Source organism: Alexandromys fortis, unplaced genomic scaffold (assembly GCF_014885135.2).
Source record: "Alexandromys fortis isolate MF-2015 unplaced genomic scaffold, M_Fortis_MF-2015_v1.1 scaffold_53, whole genome shotgun sequence".
Taxonomy (NCBI): domain Eukaryota; kingdom Metazoa; phylum Chordata; class Mammalia; order Rodentia; family Cricetidae; genus Alexandromys; species Alexandromys fortis.
The window spans coordinates 4,124,547-4,141,143 of NW_026067939.1; the positions used below are offsets into that span (position 1 = coordinate 4,124,547).

Below are 16,597 nucleotides of genomic sequence, written 5' to 3' on the forward strand. Positions count from 1 at the left end.
CATCACCTCTGGTTCTTAGCATCCTTCAGTCTCCTCTTCTACACAGATCTCTGAACCTTGGAGGGAGGGATTTGATGAAGACTTCCCATTTAAGACTTAGTACATTGTCCAGCTGCAAGTCTCTGGGTTAGTTCTCATCTACTGCAAAAAGAAACTTCTCTGATGAGGGCTGAGAAAGGCACTGATCTACAGGTATGGCAATATGTCATTAGGAATCATTTTATTGCTGTGTCCTTTCAGCAGAAGGATAGCAGTAGGTTTTCCCCTAAGCCCATGACCTATCTAGTCTCAGGTGCTCGGCAGCCCAAGAAAGCCATGGCTTCCATCTCACGGTGTGGGCCTTAAATTCAATCAGAAAGTGGCTGGTTACTGCCAAAACATTTGTGCTATTATTGCTCTAGTTTATCTTGCAGGTCAGGATGACTGTTGTAGGTCGCGGGGGCTGTAGCTGGGAGATATTGATGACTATCTTTCTCCTCCAGGAGTGTGTGGATTACCTTCCAGCACTGTGAGTGTCAGTCAGTAGGGGGCAAAGCTTCTAGTCAGGCATCCTCTCTATTTCTCTGAGTTCACTGAAATATGTAGGCATTGTTTTCAGTAAAACACCCTTATCAAGGTCTGATCATTTATTCGCTACTCTTATAGGCTTATTTTTTACTAGATTCAGACTTAGAAGTACAGGCTTTCATTTCAGTAAGGTTAACCTATGTTTCTCGGCTACCTAACTCTGGTGTTTTTCTTTGGCTTCCTTCTTTCTCATGGCCAAAAGTTTAACATGCTCAGTCTGCTCCTTGTTTACCTTAGCGTGTTGTTTCTTCAGAGCAATAAGTCAGCATTTGAGTCACAGAGCATGTGGAGTAACAGATGCTGGATCTTGGGGGCTTCGGCCCTGGGCATATCATCTTCTTTATTTAAGGGCTTTCTGACAGCATGTTGGAGGACATCATTTTCTTTAAAGAGATTGAAAGCCTTTGGATCTGGCTAACTCTTGGTGGTCTCAACTTGAGGCACAGTAGTATCTGTCAGTCCAGAAATATCCTTCTCTCCTGTGTTTGCAATAACCAAGTTGAGAACACTCAGAATTGTCAGCAGAAATTTTCCTGTCCTGACCGTCTGCTCCCAAATATCCAGCAGCTACTTCCCAGATAATTGACTGGGAGACTTAATATAAATCATAAATGCTCAACTTGTTACTACCTAACTCTTGTACTTAAATTGACCCATTTATCTTATTTATGCTTTACCAGATGGCTTGGTACCTTTTCTCAATATGGTATGCCCATCTTGCTCTCTCTGCATCTGCCAACAACTCTCTAACTCCTCATCCCAGCATCCTCAGTTTGATTGTCCCACCTAACTTTATCCTGCCTTCCTATAGGCCAATCAGCTTCTTTATTAACCAATGAGAGTAATACATATTCAGAGTGTACAGAAGGATACTTTCGCAGCACAGACTAGCATCCACAACGCATACTCAAACAGGCATATTCTTCCTCTCTCCAGTTCTCCTTGGTCTAAAACAAGAATGCCTTATATTCAACAGCAAGAGAGCTCTGCAATGTAAGACACCTTGCATCATGGGAAAATCTTGTTTGACCTTCCCACCACTGATTGGACCACACACCCTTCTACTCCTCACCAAGAGCATCTGCAGATACTGCTGTGGCCATACGCTTCCCACAGAAAGTACAAACCATATGCTCATCATACACTTCAATGAGGTTCTGAAACCTGGTGGCTGGGAAGGAGGTGTTCAGATCCGTCTTGACATAGACCCACCTAGAAGGTGACAGGAAAAGGAATTCCTCGGAGATTCTTGATAAACTACCACAAGCACATTTTGTATTGGCATCCACAAAACTGCACTTAAATGATTTCCTGGGAACCACTTCTTCACTGCTTCTTATGGTCTAAGCAAGTTCTCTTGTAGTTTGTGTTGGTTTGGTTTTGGTTTTTCAAGATAGGGTTTCTGTCCTGGAACTCACTCTGTAGACCAGGCTGGAATCCAACCTAAAGATATATGCCACCAAACCTAGCAAAACTCTCTACTTATAGCACTCATTATTCCTTCTCTGGCCACCAAATGAGCCCTGAACTTCTTTCTTCTGAGTGGGGAGAAAAGAGGGGAAACAGAGGAGAGGAGGGAAATGTAGAAGTTAGCTCAATTCGGGAAATAGCCTGGGTAGCTAAAAGATAAAGCAATTATATTTCTATTTATTATAAGGGGAAAAACTCACAAAACAGGAATGAGAAGTCCAAGCTCAGCTGTGCTGTGAGGGAACCACAGAGAGAGCACCTGGGCCATTCACCCACTTTTTTCCAGGTCCCAGAAAACCACACCCTAATTTGGTCCCACCTCTTGAAGATAATTGATTAACAAAGCTTCCCCATCACCTCCTCCTTTTGTCTAAATAAGAGTGATCCAAACCCAATACAAAACTATATACAATAGGAACAGATATCAAGTATACAATTATAACCAACATAAACAATATAAAGCAAGGAACACATGACAAATGTTTTACTAAACATTCTGTTCCAAAGGGTCTAAACTTGCATTGGAAATAAGCTCGGCTAAATCATAAAAAACTACAACTATTTAATCTTCAACCCCATCGAAGGCCTGAGAAGGGAGATAATATTACTTGAGTCAAGCAGTATATGATGGAGACAATTGACTACCTGAGAAATCACCTAAAGTCTCATTTACAATGTTGAAGCACCCAACTTTGGCTAAGGCCTAGAATACCTGACAGACCATTTTCAGAGGCAGGGAATTTTTACCCTGTCTTTGCAAGATTTGGCAGTCCTTTTCCTTGTGTCCTGTTTATCCAGTCTGGATACCATGTACTTTGTTAGTGGTTGAGGCATGGGCAATTCCTTACCAACAGGCCAATTGGGCCAAGAAGCAAACAAAGTCTGAATGGAGTGTCTTTGGTGCTCAACATTCTCTCGGGAATAGATTGGTGCTGTCAGGAGCAATCATGTCTCATGTCAACAGAACCCTAAGTTATTTAAATACCATGTTCTACAGATCCTTGAAGTGGTTAAATATTATCTATCTAGGCAGAATGCAATCTCAATGTAGCTAAAGGACCTAATTAATTAGACTATATGTATAACAAACATGAACAACTATTGACCTATAATATTTAATACCTGTGTAACTTAAGAACTAAGACTTTACGTCAGAATATTAAATAATCTGTAAACTAATGTGCAGCAAATGAGGACAATGACCTCAAAATGTAAACAATGTATAAGTATCTTGATCAGAGGTAAGAATAATATACAACGCAATATGAAAATATATCCTAAAAGCTGTATCAATATACAAAATGTCCTAGACAGAGGTAGAAACACGCATGTATACAATCTGACAGAATAACTTTCATAGGTGTACAAATATTGTAAACAGAAATAGCAAATATAATTTGAACTTGTATCAATATACCAAAACTATACCAATGTAAATTATCCATAATAGCCCACAAGTATTCACTCTACTACCCACTATTATTATCCCTTATTTTTTATCTCTGAACCTACATAATTTCACCCCAACACTCTATCTGATACAAATAATAATCAACAGCCACTAAATTGTGTTCCCAACCCTGAGGAAAAACTTTTTTTGGAGAGGAGAGGAAAGGAGAAGAGAGGAGAAAAGAGGTGGAGAGGAGAGAGAACGGGGTAAGGGAGGGCAGGACAAGACAGGGCCACAAAATTTTGGCTGCAGTTTAGAGAATTTGTGGGTTTTTTTCTCATACCCCATCTCTATTTGTGAACTCCAATCTTATTGGCTACAGAAATAAGACTCTGGGGTCTATAACCTCTTTCCAGAAATCTCTAAGTTTTCATTTTAGACTTGGGGCCCAGCTTTGGAAAACTCTCAATATTAAAACACACATAAGAGTCATTGCTGAGCTTGGAGAGATTGAGACAGCCTATTTCCTTTATATAATGCCTGCTATTATATGCATATCTATGATGCCATGATAGGTATATGTGAGATATTTGCAACAAAACAAATAAAAGTAATGTGCTATTGAAGCTCAAAAAGACATTTTTTTCTTTGTTCATGCAAAAAAAATGTTTAAAGAATACTACTTGGGGTGTTTATTGGGATGATCAAAGCTATAGAGGAGAAAAATGTACTTGGATGTAAGCATGATAGAAAAGCCAAATAGGATCCATTTTGTTATGCTACCTCCTCCTGACAAAGTGCCTTCATTTCTATGAGCAGCACCCAATACTTTAAAACAAGACAGTCCTCAACGCAAAGGTGTTGCTGTCATTGCTTGTTTTCTGCTTGCTTTGTGATTAGAAGTGCTGATCACAGCTCAGAGGGCTGTAAAATATAAACCTGCTATCATAGCTTGCATGTAATTAGTTCTAAATGTGTGGCCTATTTACAATCGCAAAAAAAGTACATTGCGTTCCGCAAACACTTAAAACGCTCGCTATTGCCAGGCTTTTATGACAGCCATTAACGGAGCCGCAGCAGCAAGTATTTGATGTGACAGTGGCATTAGCATACCACTCTGCTGATAAAGAAGCACTCCTCGCTATTCGAAGTGTGCTGCGCCATGGTGAGCTGTGCACACTGACAAGAGGCTTTCTAGAAGCCTTGAGCAGCCATGGAATTCCTGCATCCCCTGATGTTCAGGGGAACAAGGAAGCATTTGCAATCTGACCGTTTGCAATGGGCCATCTCCTGCTTCTAGAAGCCACATCCCTTACCTAGGTGAGCTTGGCACACGCCGCCGACTTTTCTATGTTATTATAGGACATCTTCAGAGCATTTGGTGTTTCTGTATCCTCTCTTATCTCACGCCTTGTTTCACAACCAGGAGATTCCACAACCAGGATGGTGATCTTTTGTTATTTAAAGCAACTGTATTTAAGATGAGAGTGATTCTCCATCTCTTGGATGCATAGAAACCTAGCTATATGGATCTCAGACTCATTACACCTAAAAACAAATGTGGAAAGTCAATGACTGTATTAGTTACTTTTGCTTAACTATGACACAATGTGACAGAAAATATTTATTTTGACCCATAGCTTCACCCATGGTGGTGGGGAAGGCATAGCAGTGCTAATGGCATTGCAATAGGATCATGTGGCGAAGGCCAATCATACTCGGGAAGAAAGACCAGCAAACCGAGAATGGGACCAGATACAACCTTCTAAAATGCACCCTTAGTGGTGTGCTTCTGACAACTATTTCTAAATGTTCTATTTTAAACATCCCTCGTCTCTCAAAATAACACTACCTTCTTCATTCAGAACATGAATGTGTGAGAGATATTTCGGATTCAAACCAACATCCTCCCCTAGACCCTGAAGGCTCACGGCCATCTTATAATGCAAAATGCATCTAGTCCAATTCCAGGAGTCCCCAGAGTGTTAACTGTCTCAACATTATTCAAAGGTTCAAAGTCAAAAGTCTCTTCTGAGACTCGAGACAAACTCTTATCCGTGAGCTCCTGAAAAATCAAAACCAAGTCATGTACTTCTGAATTACCGTGGCACCCGTGAACAACCCCAGTACAAATGAGAGGACTGGGAAGGCATCAAGGAAAGACCGGACCAAAGCAAGACCAAAACCCAGCAGGGAAGCATTCAGTCCTACTGCTCCTTTCCTGGCATCTAGCACACACGTGTCATGATGTAAATGTCACTGTGTTTGGCGGACCCACCCATGTTGCTATACTGTGTTCCACACACATGGACTCCCTCTTGGGGCAAGTTGGCACAGAGCCTAGCCATTCCTCAGTGGACTTTGCATATTCCTGGCATATCCACCATCCTGGGGTTTCTCCTTCACAGCTTCCTACAGAGCCCATTCAGGGAATATGACCCTGATACCCTTCACCTGGCTTCCCAGACTTTCCCTTAAACTCTAACAGTTGGGCTTCTATGACCTCCAGATCACTAGCATTCCTTGTGCTTGAGAAACCAGAACCACATAGATGGTTCCAAGTTCTTCTGCTGCCTTGAGGAGTAGAGAGGCACCATCTGGTCTAGGCTGTGGTTCCTGAGTGTCCGGGGTGGAGCTGAATTTAAGAAAATGCTTGCCTAGATCCTTTATCCCAGCACTGTGCCCTAGAGACTCCTTCCAGGCAATCTCTTTTTAAAAGTCCTTCACGTGAGTAAACCCTGGCTCCTTGACCATTGGGATCTCATCTCTGGGCACCTGTCCTATCACCCTAGCAGAAAGCCTGTGGCTTCTTCTTAGCTATGCTAATCTCGTTAACAACCATGGCCACTCGCTCTGTACTTTGTCAACACTCTTTTTCTGACCCAACATTTTCATGTTTCTGCTTCAGTTCTTTGCTTCTGGCCCTCACTGTAAGCCTGCCTAAGAGGATCTAACCATGGCCAGGCCACAATCTGATGGCTATGCTGTATCAGGCTTTTTCTTTTGGACCAGCTCCCAAATCATGACACAGAGACTTATTGTTAGTTTTGAATGTTCCACTAGTTCCACAAACTAGGCACATTTCTGGCTAGTTTGTTTAAATTAAACTAATGTGATTCTCATTACCTATTTTTTGCTTTGGGGCTTATTACCTTTCTTATTTCTATATATCTTACTTCCATTGCTTCTCTATGTCGGCCCTAGTTGGCATCTGCCTGGTTTCTCGTCCCAGGTGTCTCTCTCATTCTCTTTTTCTCCTTCTTCTCTCATTCCTTCTTCTCTCAAGCCTATATTTCTCCTCTTATTTATTCTCTCTCCCTGTAAGTTCTACCCATCCCTTCTCCTGCCTAGCTCTTGGCCATCCAGCTCATTATTAGACCAATCAGGGGCTCTAGGCAAGCAAGATGAAACAAATGCCACATACCCTACAAAATTGAACACACATTCTTAGATCATTAAACAAATACAGGAAAAACAAATGTAACACACCTTTACACCGTCAAAGTAATATTTTCAGTACAAACAAATATAAGACATGTTCACATCATCAAAATTATATTCTACAATACTACGCTGTCTTTAAATTCCTTCTGACCAATTAACTGATTCACTATTTTTTATTTGTCCTCACTCAAATTTCCAAAACACAAGCAAAATCTAGCCAGATACTTTGCCAGACTAGTCACTACTCTAGTTCTCAGCGGAGTCACACTTTGTTCCCACTTGGAAGCCCCTGAGCATGGGCCTTAATATTCACCTTTCCATTGGCATTCTGGTCTTCCTGGCCCCCACCAGAATCACCCAGTAGAACCTGCATGCAGCAGGCTAATGCTCGTTCAGCCAGCACCTCCATATTCTTCCCAAATTTCTCCTGCCAACTCGTCCAAAACCTTAAGACCCACATACCAGTTTTAGTCAGAAGTAATCCCGCCTCTCTGCTATCCGTTTCTAGATTAATTATTTTGCATCCCATGCCATAATGCTTGATAGAAACAACTTATGAGACGAAATATTCATTCTGGCCCCTGGAGCTAGAGGGTTTCCGTCCGCCATGGAGAAGAAGGCATGGTGGTATTCGAGCCAGTAGAAGTCCTCACGTCACAGCAAACCAAGAAGGAGAACGTGGGACTGAAACCAAGAGGTAGGACCAGCATTCAGAGATCCCCACAGAGCTACTTGTGCCAGTGAGGACTCACATCTCCTAAAAGTTTCACAGTCCCTCAAGTAGTGTCACCTCCTAGAGACCAAGTTTTCAAAGTATGAGTCCTTGGGGACATTTTAGATTCAAACCACAACTATGCCCACGTTCTCAAATGCGTTATTTTGAGAGATGTCTCTATATTGGTTTTCAAGTATCTTTGTCTTAATTTATTCTTAAGTATTCAAGAAACTATTTTTCCTAGGTTTATTATGTTACAAAGACATAATTTAAACGTTTCTGCGTAACTATGGTAACATAGATTGCTATTTTTGGTGCCACTTCTTCACAATTCCCTAAGTGTGATGAACAATTTCTAGTAGTAATCACCAGTACTGGGCACCAAGGTGCCTTGCATGAGGTCAGATACTTAGAGTATTTGAAGACACCAATGGCAGCCCAAGTCAAACAACTCATCTATAGGCTGAGTCACGTCTAGACTAACAATATCCGTTCTCAGATTAATTGAACCCCTTGTTCTATGTCCCAATACTTATCTTATATCAGCATACAGTAGGAATTGAAATTCAAAGACATACATGGATTGACCAACAATACTGTTGAGTCAAGCAGGACAAATACCATATAATAAGGAGTTATGGGGTCTGTGATAATTGATCTGATATGAGCAATCCTACACTGTTGTCACATAGACAACTTATAGTTGTCTTATAGGCCATGCTCAGGGCTGTAAGTTCTCCATTTATTTGAGACTCAGAAAGTCTAGAATTTCTGAGAAACAGCCCCATTTTTAAATATCAGAAAACAAGTCACTTGTTTTTATTTGTATCCTGATCAAACAAAAGGTATCTACAGACAAATTGTGTCCTTGGGTCAGCAGTTTCTAAAGTGTGGGTCATGGTATTTAAGAAACAGAAAACTGACTGATCCAGGAGGCTGTGTCAATGCCTCCGACAGGGAGGGTGTGCCAATACCTGTGAGAATTGTCGCTTACTTGGTCACCATCTTACGGAGACTTCGATTGTTGCTGACTCCAAGTTCCAGTTCAGGGAGGCATGAGTCTGGAACTAATCTCCAAAATTTGAATTTGGGTTTATCAGCTAGCTGTCTTTCTGTTTTAAGATTAGTTGTTGGGTTTTTATTGTTTGTTTTGTTTTTTATTTGTTTGTCTTTATGCGAATGTTTGTCTGCATGTCTGATTGTTCACCAAATGTGTGCCTGGTGTCCACAAAGGCCAAAAGAACATGTCTGATCCGCTGGAAGTGAGTTAATACATGTTTACTAGCTGCCATTGGGTGCTAGGAACCAAACCCTAGTCCCTCCACAAGAATGCAAGAGCTCTTTGCCCTATGACTTTCACAGAACATATAATGATGAACACTGTAGTTAATAGTCATTAAACATTGCTTTAAATGTAGTATGTGTGACTGAGCAGGAATGGGAACAGCAGTCATGGCTGAAGCCTTTACACAATGCCAGACACTGATCGCATGTTTTGTACATATCACTTACATGGTCCTCAGAATAAAGAAGATGATCACCCACCCCACACTGAAGGCAGAAAATCGAGACACAGAAGAGTGAAGAAGTTGCCAGGATGCAGCCCTTTGGAAATCTGATGCCTGTATTTAAATCTAGTCAGTCTGACTCTGGGGAGCAGCTCTCACCACTGAGTCATGCTGTCACTCACCAAGGGGACCCCATAATCAAAACCCCACAAAAGAGCCACAGCTAAGACCATGGGGTCTACATTCCGGTCCTACGTCTTCTAATGTGTATATAAATGGAATGAAACTTAAATGAGCATTAGGAAAAGAGATAACCAATTCACTGTCAACCGGTGTTATGATGAGGAGGGAAACTGACATTTGCTGGGGACTTTCTCTACTAGTGACTCACGATATTAATATATCATTATGCTATGATCAAAACATGGCACCATGTACTGTCTTCCTAGTCTGTGCCTAGGGAACAAAGGCCACTCGGTGGAGATGTGTGTGATCAAGGAAGTCTATTAAACAAGTCACAAAGGAGATCCTGAAGACTACCCGACCGGGAGCACACCACTTGTCTCTGGAACGAGCAGTCTTTTCTGGCCATGTCGGTATCTGGCTTTAAACTTACTAACGCTCCTCAGGGGAGGACTGGGATAAAAGTTAGGAAGAACATCTCAGAATCCCCTAGGGCATACCAAGATACACTGTCCCCACTTTCCCCGGAAGGTGGGTTGACACAGAAGGAGGAATTCCGTGGTCCCTTCTCCTCAGACGGACGACATTGAAAGACTTGAGTAAAGATGCTTCCTGTTTCCGTCCTGCTGACTTCTGAGAGATCAAATTCAAGAATGTTTCCACTACATCAACTGTAAGAGTGCGGACCGGTCCAGCAATTTGGACTCCCGGGATCTCTCATCTATGGCAGTGACATCGTAACCCTAACCCTAATCCAGCTCCATCCCCCCACACTTAAAATGCTCGTCCTCCCACGGTTTTTACACATTTCAAATATTTGTAGTCCATTAAAAAGATATCAAGCACATGGAGGAATACATGTCCACATTTGGAAATCATAAATTTGAGGCACTGGGGAATACAGGCTCTCTTTATACGTTTTTTTAAAAAGACGAGAAATGTTTCCTTTGATATTGAACAGAACTCTAACCCTAGCAAGCTGCACATTCTTTTTAGGGTATCCCTCCCTTAGAGCTTTCCCCAGTTATCTGGAAAGTTTTGGATCGAGCGCTGTGTCTTCTCAACTCCCTACACTGACTCTCAGAGATGGCACTCGCTTCTCTCTAAGTGGCCAGGCACATCTTCCAAGCCCTTAAGGGCATGCGTTCCTATGCCTCTCCTGCGTTTTCTCACCTTTTTTTCACGAACGGTTCACAGAACACACACTTCAAGGTGTAAGTACACCAAAACTAAAAGGAAATAGCATCTACTAAGTGCTTCATGACCCAAGTCCAGAGAGTCTCTTTAGAAACCTGGTGTGCCCTGGGGGAGCTGAGAAAGCAGTTCCCCACAAAGTTCCAGCAATACACGAGTCTATCCTCCAGATGGCGCTGCCTCCCACCCATCTACCATGCCCCTCCTCTCCTAGTTCCTTCTTTGTGATGCCCTGCTCCACCTCTAGGAAAGGAGGTAGGTGGTAGCTGCTGCACAGCTCTTCAGGAGCTGATGGCCTTAGCAGAAGACAATGGCCTTGAATGGAATGGGGGAGGTTTAGTAGGTATTTGTAGGGTCTATGTGCCTGTGAATTTGTGAAATTACTTCTGACAAAATGAGAGGGTCTTTTCTTCTGCCTCGTGTGAGCACCGCTACCCCTCACAAAAAGAGCGGGGCAGTAAAGATGCCTTATTCCCGTCCATCTTCCCTCTCATAGATAGTTTCAGTTGCCACACTGCCCAAAATCTGGTCACATGAGAAGGGGAAACAGCGACCGAAGAATTCTCTGCTTCATTTCTAGGAGCCCCACAAACACTCATCCCCAGAACTGCTCCCCAATGGCACCTTTCCCTCCTACCAACAAAACATTCCCACTCGTTCAGGAGAACCAAACTCTCCTCTTCCATCTGCCCACATCCCTGTTCCTAACTATTCCCCAAAATTTATGGGCTCTGCTTTAGTTCTTTTTCTTCAGCTTTAAAAAAACGTTTGTTCCAAGAGTGCTTTTAAAAAACCAGCAAACAAACGTACATCATCTGACGTGGGGCAACCTCTGGCCTCCCTTCATTTGTGCCTTGGCCCTATCTCTGTGTTCAGATCTCTCTCTTCAGTTCCGCTCCCCAGTCCTCAGGCCCTCCCTGACAGTGCAGGGAGGTCAGGAAGCCAGTAAGTCAGGTCATCCCGAAATTCTCAAGCCTGCCTTACCACTTGGCTTGAGTTTACTGTTGGTGTTGTAGATTGTTATGGAAGAAAACACACAGACTTACAATTCCATGGGTCTACCGTGAATCCCTCTGGGTTCACGGCAAGACGCCAACAGGTAGGTGGTGTTGAGACATCTACCTATCATTTGGTAGGTGTCAATCTATCACACCTTACCATTTCTCTACCTTCAACGGGTGGTAGCTTGCCAGACGTCCTGAAAATTCGAAGTCATTATCTTTTCCGTGGCCTCTGCTCTGAGCCTTCAGATCTAACCCTGTCTTCTGGGCAGACAAGAAGTTTCTTAGAGGGACAGACTAGTTTTGTCACAACTATAGCCCCACCTCCTGGTAAAATATTCAACCCATGGAAGCTTTTAATAACTGTTGGATAAATGAGCAGAGCCTCCAAAACTTCAAAGATAGGGGACTGCGTAGCCAATGTAGCTCCAGTGTGTCAGCCCTTTGCCAGAAAAGCACATTAGTGGAACCCTGCCAGCTCACACATTCTTCATGCTATAGTTGGGGAAGAGCACAGACTTGGTGGCCGGACGGGCAGACTATTTCTTATTTCTTACGTCTTAGACCATAGTCTGTTGCTGAGACTGAATTACCCCGACTGGAGTGTGTATAAAGATAGGCACATTTGCCACTTGAATATAGAGGCTAAAAGCCGAAGAATATGTAACAGGGTCTGCTCCACCTCCATGGATGGCCTTGTGCTCCATCTGGGTACAAAGAAGGCATCACTTGAAGACATAGAGCAAGCCTGCCAGCACAGGTCTCTCTGCCTCTCTTTCCTTTTAATCTTTATAATTAACTTTATTATGAGGAGCTTGCAAATGAAAACATCCCATAGTGATATTGGCCAGACCCAAGGTCTTACACGCCTCAACGACCTTCTATACATGTAGAGTGGCCATTGGTAAGGTATGGAGCTTTACCTTGGGTTTTACACATCTGTTGCCTCTTCTGAGAAAGTCGCTAATAGTGTGTGTGTGTGTGTGTGTGTGTGTGTGTGTGTGTGTGTGTGTGTGTGTTTGGGGGGCTCCATCCTCATGACTTCATCTAATTCTAATCACTTTCTGAAGAGCCTATCTCCGAATGCCATTTCCATATGAAGTGGGGGCTTCAGTTCCTAATATGTGAATTTCTGGCACACAGCTCAAACTGTGCTGACGTATTAGCATGACTTCTGGCAAGCTGCTGTACCCACATCAGCTCCAGTTTCACCAGGAGGACAATAACATTAGTGCTGACTTCATAGGGTTCTTTCCAGAAGTAAATGCGAAGTGGATGGTGCAGCAATAAGTCTGTGTGAGAGATTCTAATTGAGAAGAAACCAGGAGAGGATCGACACACTTAGAAACCACAAATAGGACTCGGGAGACAGCCCAGGGCATGAAGAGTTTGCCTCACAGGCTCGGGGGCCCAAATTTGACCCCTAGAGCCCATGCCAAAAGCTAGGTATGATGACACGCTTGTGTAACCTCAGCACAGGGGAGACAGGTGGCTCTCCGGGACCCCCTGCTTAGCCAGCCTAGCCCACTAGGTGAACTCCGAGCTCTCCTTTCCAATGCCATCTAACTGTAATTAATAGGAACTTAGGCTATGAAACCAATTCTCTCAGATTCCAGGTTTTATTTGCAAAGCACTTGAAGTAACTGGGTTATAAAAGTTATATGGATGCATTTTTATGCTACCATTACTCTCTGGAATTAGTTTCCAACCATATAGAGAAATATGTGAACACGAGCGAGCTCTCCCTGCCCGTTGATTGCTTTGGCTGACCAGCCTGCTTCACCAGGTCCATAAGTCCCATTTTGTGGTTTCAGGCTGTCAGGAGGTCACTCACTGATGACTCAGACACGCTGGCCTAGAGGTATTTGTGTGATCTCCCGAGTCGGCAGAAAATCTGCCCTTAGAATGAAGCAAATATATCCCTGCTCTTGATGGCTTCAAGTTCTGCGGGGGGGGGGGGGGGGGGGGGGCCTGAAGGCAGAGAGAGAGAGAGAGAGAGAGAGAGAGAGGGAGAGGGGAGGGGGGGGGGGGGGGGGGGGCTGACCTGATGGCTGCTCGTCCTGAGGGAAAAATAAAGAAAACCGGAGACGCGCGCGCTATTTCCATGCATCTGCTGTTAGAAAATTCAGCAGAGACCCGGACAATAAAGGTTAGACTTGTAGTGTCACAACAGAAAGGCAAGCAACTTGAACTTGCCTTCAGCATACCAGACTGCTCTTCCCGAGATCTGTAACTCGCGGAGCCATTGAAGATGCACAGCAGAGGAGCGCGAAGTGGTGATGGTCTGGATCCCTACTCACAGCGTCTGTGTGCGCTGGTTTTCATTTGGATGGCAGTCCCAGTACCACTTTGCATAATGTTCTGGCTAAATGTTTTTTTTTTCAGCTGTTCTTATCAATTGTCTTTACCAAATACCCACTTTTCAGAGGTTTGCTGATGCTTTAGAATACACTCTAAAAGGGAAGGGGAATCAAAACTGGATACTAATGAAAATTCTTGTGCTTTATGAAGAAAAATGCTCTAAAATGGAAAAAAAATCGTCTGCCCACATTTACTGTGACCGGATAAGTTATCTGTCTTTGGGAATGAATTATGTCATTGCCCTTCTCTTCTTAGTCCGCATTTAGGCCAGGGGCCCATATCAAATGCATTAGATCAGAGTTTAATCATCTTTATAACTAGGTGTAGTTTTTTTTTTTTTTTAAGGCTCTAAAAAATACCCCCAACGCAATGACACCAGCTCCTCGTGAGTCAACTGTCGTTCCAGGGATTTATGGTAATTCCTCTTCTTGAGCAAAAAGGAAGCTAATTGAAACAAACTCGGCACTCTGTACTAATGCCGTCTGAATGCAGCACGCCCTGCCAGGCACAAAGTGACATGGAAAATGAGGCCGTTCCCAACAACACCATGGCTTCTCAGTTTTATGTATTTTTTAATTTCCTCTATGGAAAATCTGGTCTTCATAAAAGAACTGCTAGAGAAAAATGTGGAAAAAGTTGATTCATTCCATATTTACATTCTTTCTGGTACCTGGAAGGGAACCAAATACAAAAGGATGCCAAAAAAGAAGTTAGTTAAGTCATTTAGAAAACTCATCTTCCCCCAGGCAAGAGGACAGAGAGCCTTGGGAAAGGCCTGCCTTGATAATGTGAACCACCCTTCTGCCTAATGAGACCTGGCTTCTAACCTCTTCCCCGGGCTTCAGGGAGGCGGCCTTAAGAAATGGCTGACTCTCCTTCATGCGCAATCTACCCCACAAACCTCCCCACAACCTGGGAGTTAGTGTCATCCGAATCCCCAAATTCCTCCTCTGATATATGAACAGATCAAGGCCCTTAGTGCAAATGTGTCCACCAGCAAGGAAACACCGAGTCTCAGTACAGAGTCTCCGGAAGGCCTCCCGGCCTGATCTGCTAAGGCTATTGCCATTTTGCTTTGAAGAGCTGAGCGAAATGAAAGCAAGGTGTCCCACTCACGAGCGGAGGGCAGCCAGGACCTTGCAAAGCTGCCAGATGCCTTTCCCCATCCCGCCTGTCATTAACAGCTTCATTTCATTTCATCTGCGATAAAAAAAAAAAAAAAAAGAGGAGCCTGGAAATGGCATTATGGGTTCAGTTATCCAAAAACACTGCCGTGGCCTTGAGAAAGCTATTACACAAATGTATGGTTCTCTTTGAAAGGTCATGGTTTCACGGGGGTCACCGTGCAACACCAGTCAGGACTTGTGACTTGTACAGGTAACAAAGTCCCCCCCCCCCCCCCGCCCCGGAACAAAACAGTCCTTCCGAGGAGACAACATGACCACTTATCTCAGAAAGGGCAAATAAATAGCAACTCTAAGTTGGTGATCAAGCCAGCTTTCAGAAATGTGAGGTGAAGATTGGAAAGACGGCTCGGTGGGCAGAGCTGCTTACAGCACAGAAGCCCAGAGGCTGAATCCTAACCTTGGAGTCCACATGAAGATGAAAACAGAGAGCAAACTCCACAGGTTCCTCTGACCTCTACATGGGCACAGTGGCATTCCCTAAATGCTACACTTTCCTAGTTCCGAGAGTTCTAACTGCAGCACTGCCCTGTAAGGTCTCGAAAGATGGAGGCTATGTTTTATTCTTCTTAGCCATCATCAGGAGTGTCTGGCCTATAGCTGTTGCTCAATAAATAGATCTTATAGTGCAAACAGATTTCATCCGAGCGTTTACTGTGTGTGCTTCTGTCACACTCTGAGTTTTCAGAAGGTTCTCTGTCTCCTTGGGATCTTCGAGAGCCTGGACAATCCACACACCAACACAAACGTTTAGGTGAAATTATTCTAAACTAATGGTGAAAACATCACATTTTAGATGCTGCAAACCCTTTGGGAAGAAACAAGATCCAAAGAATTAAAATTAAAAAGTGTCCACCACATTAACAAACCTGAGCTTTACATTTTCCCTTCACACTTCTGTTTCTTCAGAAACATTATCCTTACGTAGTCATGATCATAAAATTGGCTTTGCCAGCATTCTTGTCTGTCATCGTCTCGTGTTTCTAGTAATTAGTCTTAGTAATTGCAATTCTAAGGACTAAAAATCTCCTACCACAACCCTATAGATGCTGATGAAATCACAGCCCTACGTCTTTACTGTGTCCTCCTCAGACTCTCTTTTCAGCTGCCTCCTAGACTGCACACCCAAGGGCACCCCAGGAATCACAATTTAAGACATAGTACAAAGGCCTAAACCTGTTATTGAGCCTGATCTTCCTTCTGTCACCCCAACTGCAGGGAAAGTCATACCATCCCCTTCCAAGGAGTTCCCTAACTCCTCCTCTTTCCTGTTTCCCCAGGTTCAAATCCAAGTCAACACCACATTTGAGGTTTTCTTGAATCTCTTTCCCCTTTGCTACCTTCTTTGCTATTTCCCCCCATTCTCGCCATGAGTATTGACACAGCTTCCCAACGGTGTCTCCACCTCATTCATTTCCCATCAGACCTCCAAGGTCATCTTTCAAAAATGGATATTGATTTTTGTCATGCTGCTACTTAACTTTATCCAGCTGTTCACCATTGCGATGGGCAGACACTAACATCTACGACGAACAAGCAGGGGTTTCAGCAATCTGGATCTTTCCTACCACTCCAAGAGA

General features: G+C 43.4%; 1 pseudogene; it reads right to left on the reverse strand.

The window, feature by feature from the left end:
* Nucleotides 1-647: 647 nt before the first annotated feature.
* Nucleotides 648-15,988, reverse strand: LOC126504921 (40S ribosomal protein S6-like; annotated as a pseudogene).
* Nucleotides 15,989-16,597: the final 609 nt, after the last annotated feature.